Source organism: Balaenoptera borealis (assembly GCF_965194805.1).
Source record: "Balaenoptera borealis genome assembly, chromosome: 11".
Lineage (NCBI taxonomy): Eukaryota > Metazoa > Chordata > Mammalia > Artiodactyla > Balaenopteridae > Balaenoptera > Balaenoptera borealis.
The window spans coordinates 43,305,258-43,320,810 of NC_138868.1; the positions used below are offsets into that span (position 1 = coordinate 43,305,258).

General features: G+C 38.7%; 1 protein-coding gene across 7 annotated transcripts in view; it reads left to right on the forward strand.

Annotated features, from left to right (window-relative positions):
* Positions 1-2,940: 2,940 nt before the first annotated feature.
* The window catches only part of BTBD10 (BTB domain containing 10), a 78,824-nt gene continuing 66,211 nt past the window's right edge, over positions 2,941-15,553 (forward strand). For 2 of the 7 annotated variants that reach the window (XM_082341584.1, XM_082341592.1), the window contains exon 1: positions 2,941-3,121. The gene's annotated coding sequence lies outside the window, so the exon portion shown is untranslated. Of the gene's footprint in view, positions 3,122-3,413; positions 3,551-3,647; positions 3,696-15,553 lie in introns of all 7 variants that reach the window. The other 5 variants (XM_082341594.1, XM_082341593.1, XM_082341589.1 and 2 more) reach the window with 5 other exon arrangements.

The window sequence follows — 15,553 nt, forward strand, 5'->3', positions numbered from 1 at the left end:
CTTGTTTTCCTTTTGTTGTTTAATTACACATCTTTTTTTTTCAGTAGAACCTGTATATTAATAATGTCTGTATCTCCCCTAGTATTCTTACACAGGGTCTTGATCAATACATGTATTTGCTGAATAGGGATACAGTTTTTTTTGTGTGTATGATTTTCCTGTTCCTGACATTAGGTGAATGTGCTCAAACCATAGTACAAAGAAATCCCAGGCTTTAAAGTTAAAAAGGATTCTGGGTATGTGGCTTATCATTTAATTCTTTGAACAAGTATTCAACCAGAGGTCTATCTTATCCTCTGCTTTGAAACAATCTTGTGTTAGCATGCTATGAAGTACAATAATATAGACAACCAAAAGAACTTGTTCATTCATTTTTTTCTCTTTGAAACTTCTCTTTATTTCTGTTTTGACCTCTTTGATACATGGATTGATATTGTGGAAGGAAGACTTGCATTAAGGATCTGTACCTTAGCTCATTCAGTGAGCTAGCATTTACAAATCATTGTGCAAAGCAGTCTGTGATCAATGGCATTACCTACTAGATGTATAGCTGCTACCATGCTCCCAAATTAATATTTGAAAGGTTAATTTTTTTAAGTGAATGACAGTGATAGTTTTATTAGATATTCTTTTTCTTTCTTTCTTTTTCTTTCTTTCTTTCCTTTCTTTCTTCCCTTCTTCCTTTCTTTCTTTCAAGAATAACAGAATAGGGCTTCCCTGGTGGCGCAGTGGTTAAGAATCTGCTGCCAACGCAGGGGTCACAGGTTTGAGCCCTGGTCCGGGAAGATCCCACATGCCACGGAGCAACTAAGCCCGTGCGCCACAACTACTGAGCCTGCGCTCTAGAGCCCGTGCGCCACAACTACTGAGCCCATGTGCCACAACTACTGAAGCCCACGTGCCTAGAGCCCATGCTCTGCAACAAGAGAAACCACCGCAATGAGAAGCCTGCGCACCGCAACCAAGAGCAGCCCCCGCTAGCAGCAACTAGAGAAATCTTGTGCAGCAATGAAGACCCAATGCAGCCAAAAAAAATTAAAAAAAAAAAAAGAATAACAGAATAAAATGAACTATAGGCTCCTCAAAGCAAGTTTAAATGATTTGACCAGATTCCAGCATGGAATAAAGTTTCCATACTTCATCTGAAATCTTGCACTAATTCTTCCAATGTTTCCTGGAAAATTCCTAGAACTTGGAATAGAATGTGTGAATTATGCTAAGCAGAGCACCTGACTGGCTCACAACAGAGTTTGAACTACTTTTTCTAAAATTTTTAATTTTTAAAAAAATTGAGGTATAATTGACATACATTATATTATTTTCAGGTGTACAACATAATGATTCAGTATTTGTTTATGACCTATTTTTTTTTCTATTGGTACGGTGAGCCAAATGTCGCTATAGTATACATATACATAATAATATGAAAATAATACGTCTAAAGGTAGATTGGCAGAAATCCTATAGTAGAATATCAGGGTTTCTCTTTAGGAAATGATAGCTTCTATTTTGATATAGGGAAATAATTCCTCTTTGACAGACCTCACTAAAACTTGGACTATAGAACTACTTCTCTTGATCTTATCTTACAGAAGAAAGCTATGATAATACATAAGGCCAATGGAGTTTTTGTTATTTTGTTGCCTGAGGTTTTTCTTGAAGTTTCTCCATGAGATACACCTGTATTACAAAACTATTAGATTCTTCTTCTGTCTTAGAAATCTTCAAAGATTTCCACTTTAGCAGAATGTGGCAATGATAATAACTTGGGATACTACGACAATAATCTGTTTCCCTTAGGTCTCTCACATGTAGTGTCCTTAGATGAGGACGAGGATGTTCACTATCCTCTATCGTGCAGCTCAACTGCTCATCTCCTTAGCATAAACACTGGTTTGAAAAACATTTTGGTTAGCACATGTAGAAGCCAGGGAGTTTTCTCTTCCCAACTCCACAGTGATTAAAAGCTTTTCAGCAAAGTTCTTTCTGGCAAAATCTGTTTTCATAGCAAATTACTCAAACCAGGTCCTCTTCCTTTCCGCTTCCTCTGCTTGCAGCGCTCCTCCCACTCTTCTCAAAACTGGGGAACTCTTACTCATCCTTCAAGATTCAGCTCACATGTCACTCCCTGGTGGAGGCTTCCTCACCATGGCAGGCCGAGCCGGTTCCTCCCTCTCAGCTCACAGCTCGGCCTTTACCACCGTGTAACAGGATTATCTGTTTTCGGGTGGGTCTCGCCTCCAGGGTGTGAGCTTCGAGGTTGGGGACTGTGTCTTTCATTTCTCTGTGTAGTCCAGCATGTGACACACAGTAGGCTCAGTAAAGTTGAGTGACTGAAACTCTATGACTGGCGACCTTCTGCCACAAGGAGCAATAATATCCCATCCAGGTTACTGTCGACATTCCACAGGGGCCCAACTGCAAGAGCTCCAGATGGCACACCGGTTCCCGCCAACCCAGCGTTTAAAAACAAACAGCTGCGGACGCTAGGAAATAGAAGGTGGCCCTCACGAGGACCGCCTTTCCTGAACCCAGGCGGGTTAATAACCGCCAGCTGAGCCGGCAAAGGCGAATTTGGAGTTCGCTCAGTTGAGGGAAACGCTTTCCTTGAGTAAACTCAGCGTCCTCGAGGTATTCTCTAACTCTGGGCTGGAGACGCTGTCCGCTTTTTTCTAACGGTGACAGGAAACCAAGGAAAAACGTGGGATTCAAAGATTTGGGGGATAAATCTGCTCGCAGCCACTCAGGTGCGAAGCTCGCGTTTGATGCCGAGCTGACGTCTGTGAGAAACCGCGCTTTACACTCTGCGGCGCCTGCCCCCAGGCTCAACGCCCACCCCAGGCAGCCACTCCCTCAACCGCCCGCACTCTCCGCGCCCCGCCCAACTCCTGCGCGATGAGCCACTATTCTCGCGAGAACTCAGCTACTCTCGCCTTTTCGAACCGCGGGATCTCGCGAGAAGTACCCCAGGAGCCGGCCTGTAACCTGCTGGGGCGGCTCTTGTAGCCGCAGCTGCTGCAGCGCTCGCCGCCGCAGACGCCTCCGGAGGGATCCAGTGGGGGGGGAAAGCGGAGGTGTCGCTGGCCCCGGCCTGTGCCTGGACACTCAAGGGGGACTACAGGTTCGAGGGTGACTGGACTCAGTTTGGAGAACTCGGTGGGGGCGGCGCTGGAGGCTGGGCTTTGGTGGGGGCGGAGGGCGAGTTTGGGCTTGAGAGCTGGACTGCTCTGGTGGTGGTCTGGACGTCCCGGACCCTGCTAGGGGACCGTGGGTGAGGTTCTGGGCTGTGGCCGCTGGCACCCAGTTCGGAGAGGCAGGGAAGGGAGTTGGGTTTCGGGGGTGCTGTTTTTGGGTTGGGAGTACTGAGGCCTTTCCCCAGAGATGAAGGCGATACCCTTAACCCTCCTTCCCAGGGCAGAGGAACAGTGTGCGCCGCCCCTTTTCTGTCATCCTGGGTTAACGCCGCGAGGTCCTGAGGAGGGTGCATCACAATAGGGGCTAAGGTGGCCCGAGTCTCGCTTTGGGTGAAGAGGAGTGAGACCCCAATAAGGCGTTGAGTGATTTTATGCTGTAACGGTATCACGTGCGGTAACGCTTTGTTTTCCCCAAACTTGCACAGAAAAGCTGCTTATTTTTTTCTTTTTCAGATTCAAGTCTCCTCACACCCTTTATCCTCGGGAATGGGGTGCAGGGAGGTGAGACATCACTTAGTAATTTGTTAGTGTGGGCGCAATGTGACCATCACTGGACTTCACAGATTTCCTACTAATCTTTCTCCTCAGTATTTTGAGTTCATGATGAGAAGTCACTAGTCCAGACATGCTAAAGATAGAGAGCATCACTCGCTTGTCGCTTTATGCACTTAGCATATAAAATTTACTTAAATGTTTTTTAATCTTTAAGAGTCTTCATGCTTTTTATTTAACAATATCAGAGAAAAATCACAGTATATTGATTTTCTTTGGACAACTGGGTACACCCCCCCCCCTACAATTTGATCAAGACTTTAGAGAGGGAGTTACAGATAAATTTTGAATGAAATAGATTGTAGAAATTGGTATAAGAGATATAATAAGGGGTGCAGCTATACCGGCCAAAAAAGTTTGTGTACTGGAGAGCCCGTCCAGGGCTGAAGCCCAAGCCTTGAAAATGAGGACTGTAGTTGTCATTAGAATACAAAGCGGAAAGCAGTAGAAAATACTTGGGAGAGGATTTGATGGTGGATATGGATAAAGACTGTTAAAAAAGTGTGTGAGGAGAATTATTTTTGAAGGTGTAAATGTGTTTCATAAATTTCCTAACATTTCTCAGAGTTTATGACCTAACTGGTATTGTTTACACATAAAGACAAAGTGGGAAGGGAGGTTCTGAAGCATGGAGTATGGCAAGGAACCATGGAGTCAGGAAAGCTTTCAGTGTCTTGACAGTGTTTTTGAGATTTCACCTTTTTTTTTCCTCCCAAAAAAACTTTCAGATGGGCTTTTTACATTCTGTATGTCACCCTTCCACCAGTCTGAATTTTTTTCTTTCTCAACCTTTCTTCTAAGCGTTGTGAAAATTTTTTATTATTAGCCATGAGGTTACAAACCAATATGTCCTGCTTTGTGGCTTTTTACATTAGGTGACTTAGCGAAGTGTTGAAGTGACCTGGAAAATATTATGCACCTTTCAAAGGAATAGGTTATGAATAGCAAACTCACATGCCTTCAGATACTAGGCATATGAAAATAAAAATGAGTGAAATACACTGAAGAGTTTATGCCTCATCTAAGAGGGTTATCCAGTTCTCACGTTCACCTGATCAGCGCCATAATGAATATGGGCCCAGTCTTCAGCCTTCTCAAGAGAACACAGGAAATCTAAATTTTTGCTTGCAGTTCTCCTGACTTTTAAAAATATTGACAACTACTTGAAACAGTTAAAAATAACTTCATGTGGCCCAAGCAAACCCAAACCTGTCAGTAGTTGTATCCTGCTCTCCAGGTTTGGACCTGTGTTATGAGTAAGAATTAATAAATTTTACAACTGGAAAAAAAAAGAGTTAAAGTAAGTATGCCAATTAGTTTGGAATTTCAAACCTAGGAGTACTTGTGGGAAAATGTCAACTCTAATTGAAAACAGGTGAGTTTAATAGCCAAGTTTAATAGCCTTTAAATATGGTAGGGCAGATTGAACTGATACTTAGTAATATTTTAACTGTGGAAATAACTGAAAAAACCTCTCAGTATTTATGGTTTAATAACTGAGGGTTCTGAGCAAAGCAAAGGTATCTTGTAAGGGAATTGATTTATTGAGAAGCCCTTTATTGTATTTGCGATTAATATGTAAAATAAATCTAGGAGACCCTCTACTGATTCATCTACGCTTTTGAATGTTTATTGTTTGCTGTACCATCCCACTTTGTCTTCCCAGTCATTGACTTTTATTGGAAGCAATATTGATTCCTTGGATTTTATTCCGTGGCAGATGGGGTAGGGGGGAGGGGCATCGAGATGGGAAGAAATGGGAAGGGGAAAGTGTGAGGTGAAGCAAGCACTCATGTGCTTCTCTTTTACATTATCCATTACAAGATTGATTTGAGTTAGCTAGTTTTTCTTGTAAGAAGAATAGGTATTTTGATTGATTAAACACAGTGCCTTATACATAGGAGAGCTTAATGATATTTGTGGAATTGAACCCCGTGGATTAAACCACATTTACCCATTAGTGAGAAGTACTTTAATCACATAATCTGATTCATACTTAGTTGGGCTGTGGGGAATGGGAGTTTAGAGGTCAGTCCTAAGAAAGAAGTGAATCTTAGGCTTATAAGAGGGCAAGGTGAAGGTCTTCGATGGGAGTAAGGGTGAGAAAGGAGGCTAGGTGAGGGAGAGAGTTTGAAAAAGGAAGATAGAAATGGTCAAGTACCACTTAGACTACCGTGCAGTTTTACAAAGAGCTCTGCCTTTTACAACTAAATTTATCATAACTTATGCAAAGACTACATAGAATATTGGGTTTTTTAAATAGATCTTTATTGGAGTATAATTGCTTCACAGTACTGTGTTAGTTTCTGTTGTACAACAGAGCGAATCAGCCACATGCATACACATGTCCCCATATCCCCTCCCTCTTGAGCCTTCCTCCCTTCCTCCCTTTCCCACCCCTCTAGGTCATGGCAAAGCACCGAGCCGATCTCCCTATGCTATGCTGCTGCTTCCCACCAGCCAACTGTTTTACATTCGGTAGTGTATATATGTCGTTGCTACTCTCACTTCGCCTCAGCTTCCCCCTCCCACCCCATGTCCTCAAGTACATCCTCTATGATCCTCTATGTCTACCTCTTTATTCCTGCCCTGCAACTAGGTTCATCAGTACCTTTTTTTTTTAGATTCCATATATATGTGTTAGCATACGGTATTTGTTTTTCTCTTTCTGACTTCACTCTGTATGGCAGACTCTGGGTCCATCCACCTCACTACAAATAACTCAATTTCGTTCCTTTTTATGGCTGAGTAATATTCCATTGTATATACGCGCCACATCGTCTTTATCCATTCATCTCTCGATGCACCTCCTAGAGTAACGGAAATAGAATATTGGGTTTTAATCAGGACTACTTTGGGAGTTTGCAGACTTAGTTTTCTTTCTTTTAGCCCGGTCTTCTTGTTTCTCTCTTTTAGCCCAGTCTTCTTAGGTCAAGTTAGTCTAATACCTCTTCATCCAATCCCTGCCTTTCTCTGGTGTGGGAAGTGAAACAGGAGAAGATGTGTATTCTGTGAGGTGTTCCTCTTTGAGAGTTTAAAAAACATCCTGAAGAATCTGTTATGTATTTTTGGAGATTGTTTGTTGAAGGAAGAACCATCATTTTCCTCTCCCCATGTTTCTACATGACTTGTAAAGTAAGGAAGTTCTCTTGGAAGTAGCTTTCCCCCTTCTTTCAACTCCTTGGGTGAGATGCCCTCTCAAGGAAGGATTAGGTGAGGACTGGAGAAGGAATTGAGTATGCTTTTGCTCAGTGACTTCTGGTTCTGTTTTTAGAGCTCTCAATTCTTAGGACATAACATTCTCTACTCCCCTGTAGGGTGGATTTATCTGAGCAGGCTGGACCCTATGAGGGAGAAGGAAATGAAAAATAAACAGTTTTAAGTTTAGTTTACAATTGAAGTTAATAAGTAGCTTTTTTGGCCACTGATTTCAGCTGTATTTTTATCTTTGTCTGACTCCTTTGTTTGTTTGTTTCTTTGTTGGTTATAAACCCACAGTAAGGGAGAAAGATGCTCATTAATGGAAGAAGAACTATTTTGAAATCTTGTCTCCTCTTGGATAGAATGTTTATTAGGGTTTAAGCTAATGTTGCATTTCCCTACTATGGCTTGCTCTGGTTTACTTTGGCATCTTGAAACTGAGACCTGCCTTGTTAAGCAGGTAGCAATCTAGAGCTCAGAGATGGAAGGTAAGCAATCAGGATTCAAAGAGATGCTCTTTGGGAGAGGATTAAGAGGTTGGTAAATGTTCGATGTAGGCAATGAGAATACAGTGAGCTAAAATACTTGAAATAGTAGAAACTTGACATTAAAGAGGAAAGATTTTATGTGGAATATGTGACCTTATGTCACAAGATTTCTGAAGATTTGTAAGATGCTAAAAGGTATCTATGCCAATAAAAGCATCTTTTTAAATCCTAATTAATAGTTTAATTATATTTTTCTGTTTAAAAATGTAAGATATCTGATTACATGGTACTTATTTTTATCTTTGTAGTTGAAATGAATGGTCTGTTAGTACTTTTGGTCATGAACTGAAATTAACATTTGTTATTTGGTTGAGGGTGAGAGTCTGTCACAGTGAAGTACTAATTGAAGTACTTGATTAGAAACTATGAATAACACTTTTCTAAGGTCATTTAACATTGTAATCATACTTTTCTACTTGGAATACCTTATTTGGGATCACTTAGATCTGTGTTTAAAGCCGACTGTTAGCTCTATGACATAAGTTACTTAACTACTCTGAGCTGTTGTTGGCTCACATGAAAAATGGAGATAGAACACAATTGTCAGGAGTTTAAGAATGAAATGAAATAAAATATACACAAGTGCTATGTAAATAGTAAAGTGAATATAACTTGTCAGCCCTTTGTACTGTTTATGCTCAGAAAATAGCATACTGTCTGGTGATCTTAAGACACATCAGGGGAATTTACATTTACATCTAGCTGTCTCATTTATAGGGAACAAATTCAAATGGCTATTTACAGCCTTGACAATATGACTCTTCCACTGGAAATTACAGAAGTTTTTTTCTTTTTCTTTATTCTAGTCCACAATGAACAGTAGGAATCTCTTTCTTGCTTTTCATGTTGGCATTGACTATCCATTGACTGATATCTGGTATTCTAAGTAATCTTTTAAAAATTGAAATATAGTTGATGTACAATATTATGTTAATTTCAGGTGTACTACATAGTGATTTGACATTTGCATACATTGTGAAATGACAGTGATAAGTCCATTAACTATCTGTCCCAATAAAACTTACTGTATAATAGTACTGACCATATCCTTATGCTGTATATTACGTCCCTGTGGCTTGTTTCATAACTGGAGGATTGTACCTCTTAATCCCCTTCACATATTTCAACCCCCCACCTGTCTCCCCTCTGGATACCACCTGTTTGTTCTCTGTATCTGTGAGTCTGTTTTCATTTTGTTTTGTTTTCTTTGTTTTTTAGATTCCACATATAAGTGAGATAGTATGGTATTTGTCTTTGACTTATTTCATTTAGTATAATACCCTCTAGATCCATCCATGTTGTTGCAAATGGTGAGGTTTCTTTTTTTTTTTTTTAATGGCTGAAAAATATTCCGCTGTATTTATGTACCACATCTTCTTTATCCATTCGTCTATTCATGGGCACTTAGGTTGCTTCCATACCTTGGCTATTGTAAATAATGCTTCAGTGAACATAGGGTGCACATATTTTTTCAAATTGGTGTTTTTATCTTCTTCAGGTAAATACCCAGAAGTTAAATTGCTGGATCATATGGCAGTTCTATTTTTAATTTTTTGAGAAACCTCTATACTGTTTTCCCTTGTGGCTGTACCAGTTTACATTTCCACCAACAATGCACGAGGGTTCCCTTTTCTCCATCCTTGCCAATACTTGTTATTTATTGTTTTGTTGATGATAGCCATTCTGACAAGTGTGAGGTGGTATCTCATTGTGGTTTTAATATGATTAGTGATCTTTTCATGTGTCTGTTGGCCAGCTGTATGTCTTCTTTGGGAAGATGTCTAGGTCCTCTGCCTGTTTTTTTTTTTTTTTTTTTTTCTCTGCCTGTTTTTTAATTGGGTGGTTTGTTTTTTTGATGTTGAGTTGTATGAATTCTTTGTATATTTTGAATATTAACCCATTGTTGGATATGTTGTTTGCAAATATCTTCTCCCATTCAGTAGGCAGCCTTTTCAGTTTGTTGATAGTTTCCTTTGCTGTACAAAAACTTTTTAGTTTGATGTAGTCATATTTGTTTATTTTTCTTTAGTTTCTCTTGCCTGAGGAGACAGATCCAAGAAAATACTGCTAAGACTTATGTCAGAGAGCTTACTGCCTATGTTTTCTTCTAGGAGTTTTATAGTTTCAGGTCTTACATTTAAGTCTTTATTCCATTTTGAGTTTGTTTTTGTATATGCTATGAGAAATTAGTACACTTTGATTGTCTGTATGTAGCTGTCCAGTTCTCCCAACACCATTTATTGAAGAGGCTGTGTTTTACTCATTGTATATTCCTGTCTCCTTTGTTGTAGATTAATTGACCATATAAGTGTGAGTCCATTTCTGGGTTCTGTATTCTGTTTATTGATCTGTGTGTCTGTTTTGATTTGTAGTGTAGTTTGAAATCAGGGTGCATGATATTCCAGCTTTGTTCTTCTTTCTCAAGATTGTTGGCTATTTGGGATCTTTTGTTTCCATGCAAATTTTAGAATTATTAGTTGTAGTTCTGTGAAAAATGCCATTGGTATTTTGATTTAGACTGCCTTGGGTAATTGGTCATTTTAACAATATTAATTCTTCTATGAGCATGGTAAATCTTTCCGTTTGTTTGCATTGTCTTCAGTTTTCTTCATCGATGTCTTATAGTTTTCTGGGTCCAGGTCTCTTACCTCCTTAGATGTATTCTTAGTTATTTTATTCTGTTTGATGCAGTTGTTAATGAGATTGTTTTCTTAATATCTTTTTCTGATAGTTTATTGTTAGTGTATAGAAATGCACCAGATTTCTGTATACTGATTTTGTATCTTGCAACTTTACTGAATTTATTAGTTTAGTGGTTTTTAGTAGTGTATTTAGGATATTCTATACTTAGTAACATGTCACCTGTAAACTGGGACAGTTTTATTTCTTCCTTTCTAATTTGGATTCCTTTTAATTATTTTTCTTGTCTGGTTGCTATGGCTAGGATTGCCAACACTATGTTGAATAAAAGTGCGAGAGTGGGCATCCTTGTCTTGTTCCTGATTTTAGACGAAGTGCTTTCAGCTTTTCACTGTTGAATATGGTGTTGGCTGTGGTTTTGTAATATATGGCCTTTAATATGTTGCGGTATGTTCCCTCTATACCCACTTTGTTGAGAGTTGTTATCATAAATGGATTTGAAATTTGTCACAGGCTATTTCTGCATCTATTGAGATGATAATATGATTTTTATTCTTCAGCTTGTTAATGTGGTATATCACTTTGATTTGCGTTTATTGAAAAATCCTTGCATCCCTGGGATAAATCCCACTTGATCATGGTATATGATCCCTTTTATGTATTGTTGAATTCAGTTTGCTCATGTTTTGTTGAGGATTTTTGCATCTGTGTTCATCAGAGATACTGGCATGTAATTTACTTTCTTTGTGGTATCTTTGCATGGTTTTGGTATCAGGGTGATACTGGCCTTGTACAATGAGTTAAGAAGCATTCCTCCCTCTTCAATTTTTTGTAATAGTTTAGGAAGGATGAGTGTTAACTCTTCTTTAAATGTTTTGTAGAATCCACCTGTAAAGCTGTCTGGTCCTGGACTTTTGTTTGTTGGGAGTTTTTTTTAATTGATTCAATTTCATTACTGGTAATTGGTCTGTTCATATTTTTTTATTTCTTCCTGATTCATTTTTGGGAGATTTTTATGTTTCTAGGAATTTATCCATTTCTTCTAGATTGTCCATTTTATTGGCATATATTTGTTCTTAGTAATCTCTTATGATCCTTTGTGTTTCTGTGGTGTCGTTTCTGATTTTATTTCTTTCATTTCTGATTTTATTTATTTGGGCCCTCTCTTTCTTGATGAGTCTGGTTAAAAGTTTATCAGTTTTGTTTATCTTTTCAAAGAACTCATAATTTCATTGGTGTTTACTTTTTTAAAATTTTTAATTTTTTAGTCTCTATTTCATTTACTTCTGCTCTGATATTTATGATTTCTTTCCTTCTACTAATTTTGGGTTTGTTTGTTCTGCTTTTTCTAGTTCCTTTAGGTGTAAGGTTAGGTTGTTTATTTGAGAGTTTTCTTGTTTCCCGAGGTAGGCTTGTATCACTACAAACTTCTTTCGTAGAACTACTTTCGATGTGTCCCAGAGATGTGGATTGTTGTATTTACATTTTCATTTGTTTCCAGGTATTTTTTGATTTCCTCTCTGATTTCCTCAGTAAACCATTGGTTGTTTAGTAGCATGTTTTTTTAGCCTCCACATGTTCGTGTCTTTTGTAGTCTTTTTCTTGTAGTTTGTTTCTAGTCTCATACTGTTTCCAGAAAAGATACTTAATATAATTTCAGTATTCTTAAATTTATTGAGGCTTGTTCTGTGGCCTAGCTTCTGATCTGTCCATTTGCACTAAAAAGAATGTGTATTCTGCTGGTTTTGGATGAAATGTTCTATACATATCTATTAAATCCATCTGGTCTAATGTGTTATTTAAGGCCACTGTTTCCTTATTGATTTTCTGTCTGGATGATCTGTCCATTGATGTAAGTGAGGTGTTAATTAAAGTTTGCTACTGTTATTGTATTAGTGTCAGTTTCTCCGTTTATGTTTGTTAATATTTCTTTTATGTATTTAGGTGCTCCTATGTTGGGTGCATATATATTTACAATTGTTATATCCTCTTGTTGGCTTGATCTCTTTATCATTATATAATGTCCTTCTTTTACTCTTGTTACAGTCTTTGTTTTAAAGTCTATTTTGTCTGATACAAGTATTGATACTCCAGCTTTCTTTTCTTGCCACTTGCATGGAATACCTTTTTCCATCCCCTCAATATCAGTCTGTATATAACTTTAAATCTGAAGTGAGTCTCTTGTAGGAAGCATATATATGGTTTTTTCTTTTTTGAATCTGTTCAGCCACTGTCTTTTGATTGGAGCATTTAGTCCATTTACATTAATTACTGATAGGTATATACTTTTTCCATTTTAATTCTTTGCTGGTTGCTTTTGAAATTCTTTGTAGTTCTTCTCTTCTTTTGCTTTCTTCCCTTGTGATTTGATGACTGTCTTTAGTGTTACGTTTGAATTTTATTCTCTTTTTTGTGTATGTATCTTTTATAGGTGTTTGGTTTGTGGTTACCATGAGGTTAACAAATAGCCATATGCACTTGTGCGCGCGCACACACACACACACACACGTATGTGATTGTTTTAAGTTGATAGATCTCTTAATTTTGAACAGATTCTAAACACCCTAAATTTTTACCCCCTGCACATTTAATATTTTTCGCATCATATTTCAAATCTTTTTGTTATTGTGTCTTATTATGGATATATATTATTACTTTTGTCTTTAGCCTTCTTACTAGCTTTATAATGGTTGATCTCTTACCTTTACTGTATGTTTGCCTCTACAAGTGATACTTTTCCTCTCATAATTTTCATATTTCTAGTGGTGGCCTTTTCTGTTTAGAGAAGTTCTTTCAACATTTCTTGTAAAGCTGGTTTAGTGATGCTGACCTCATTTAGGTTTTGCTGGTCTGTAAAAGTCTGTTTCTGCTTCAAATCTGAATGATAACCTTGCTGGATAGAGTATTCTTGGTTCTAGGTTTTTTTCTTTCATCACTTTGAATATATCAGGCCACTCCCTTCTGGCCTGCAGCTTCTTCTGAAAAGCTGATAGTCTTTTGGGAGTTCCTTGTATGTAACTAGTTGGCTTTTCTTTCACTGCTTTTAAGATTCTCTATCTTTAACTTTTGCCATTTTAATTATAATTTGTTTTGGTGTGGACATCTTTGGGTTCATCTTGTTTGGGACTTTCTGTGCTTCCTGAACCTGAATGTCTTTTCCTTTCCTAGGTTAGGGAAATTTTCAGCTATTATGTCTTCAAGTAAGTTCTCTGCCCCCTTTCTCTCCCTCTTCTCCTTCTGGGACCCCTATAATGTTAGTACGCTGTATGTCATCCCAGAGGTCTCTTAAACTATCCTTATTTTTAAAAATTCTCTTTTGTTTTTTTTCTCTTCAGCATGGGTGATTTCCAGTACTCTGTCTTCCAGATTGCTGATCTGTTCTGCTGTATGATCTAATGTACTGTTGATTTCTTGTAGTGTATTTTTTATTTCACTTTATTGTATCTGTTTGGTTCTTCTTTGTATTTTCTAGCTATTTGTGAAACTTCTCACCATGTTCATTCATTCTTCTCCTGAGTTTGTTGAGTATCTTTATGATCACTACCTACCTTGAACTCTTTATCAGGTAGATTGTTTATCTTCACTTCATTTAGTTCTTTTTCTGAGGCTACGTCTTGTTCATTCATTTGGAATATATTCCTCTATCTCCTCATTTGGCCAAATCTCTGTATTTCTTTCAATGTATTAGGTAGGTTGCTTATGTTTCCTGATCTTGAAGTGGCCTCATGTAGGAGATGTCCTATGGGGCCCAGCAGCACACTCCACTCTGGTCACCAGAGCTGTATGCTCTAGAGGTGCCTCTTATGTAGGCTGCATGAACCTTTATGTTGTGCTGGGGCTGAGTACTGTGAGTGTGCTGGTAGGCAGGGCTGTCCCCTGTCCAGTTAGCTGTGCCTTATGTGGTGGCTGCAAGCCTCCTGGAGGGCAGGGTAGGCTTCTTGTGTGGCTCTCTACAGGGCCTGGTGGGCACAGGGCTGGTGCTGGCTCACTGGAGGGTTGTGTTGGGTCCCTGGCACTAATCGGCTAGAGGGAGGATTCCAAAATGGAGCTTGTCTGTACTGGTGTTATGGTAGAACAAGCTCCCCAAAATGGCTCTTGCCATCATTTCCTCCCCCAAGGGGTGTCCCATTTGCCTCCTGCCTCTCTGGGAGGCTCTCCAAGATCAGCAAGTGGGTCTCGCCCAAGCTCCTTTCAAACTGTTGCCTCTGGTCTGGGACTTGGAGCATGTTGAGATTATGTGTGCTCCCTTTAAGAGCAGAGTCTCAGTTTCCTAACACCCCTTCCCCACCTTCCACGCTCCCAAACATAAGCTCTCCTGTTTTCAAAGCTAGACGTTCTGGGGGCTTGTTTCCTGGTGCACAACCCCTTGGACTGGGGAACCTGCTGTGGGGCTTGGACCCATTGCTCCTTGGGGAGGACCAGTTGTGATATTCCTCCCATTTGTGGGTTGCTGACTGAGTGATGTGGGTCCTGACAATATCGTGTCTCTGCCCCTCTTACCCCTCTCATGTGGTTCCTTTATGTCTTTAGTTTTGGAAAATCTTTTCTGCTAATCTTCAGGTTGTTCTTATAGATAGTTGCTCTGTAAGTAGTTGTAATTTTGGTGTGTCCTTGGATGGAGATGAGTTCAGGGTCTTCCTACTATACCATCGTGGCCATCTCCTCTCTTCTCTGTAATTTGAATGCCAGGTGGGACAGCAGAGAAAAGCGAAAAGAGAATATATTGTAGAGAGAAATGGCATGACATTTTAAAAATCATCTATTGGGATACTGTTATCATCTCTAAAAAAATTTTTATTTTTATTAATTTGGATTATTTTTCTTTAAGATCTTTGACTATCATTGCTGGTAGCAGATGAATAGAAAATTATCTTGAGTTTTCTGTTTGTGGACTACATTAAAAGTAAATTTAAAAGCTCAGATACCTGAGGAAGTATCTCAGGGGCATAATTGTGCAACAAAATATTTTTATACTTTTCTCATTCTTAGATGGTCATGCAAATAGTGCTGAATTATTTTAAAGGTAATTATTTCATTCAGGGCAGTTTGCTTTATACAATGCAGGATTGAATCTTATTTTTCTCACATCTTGAGAGCAAGCGATGCAGTCTGCTCTGTCCTTTTGGCTCCTAATTTGTTAATTTAGAATTTTCCTAGACAAGTTCCTGTAAGATGGGTAACTGTGGGGCACTTATTTTCTTCTTGTTGAATATTCCAAATTGCCTGAGTTTCTCTTTTCAAAGAGAGAATATTTAGTTATTAGAGACTAGTGAAGTTATAAAACTGTAATACTGAAAGTATTTTAAAATCATTAATACTCTAGTGTTTGGAAGAGATAACTAAACGGCAGATTAGGCCTTATTACCTGAGTTTGATAAAACTTATTTATTGTACCATATGAAGAAAACAGCAGAACTT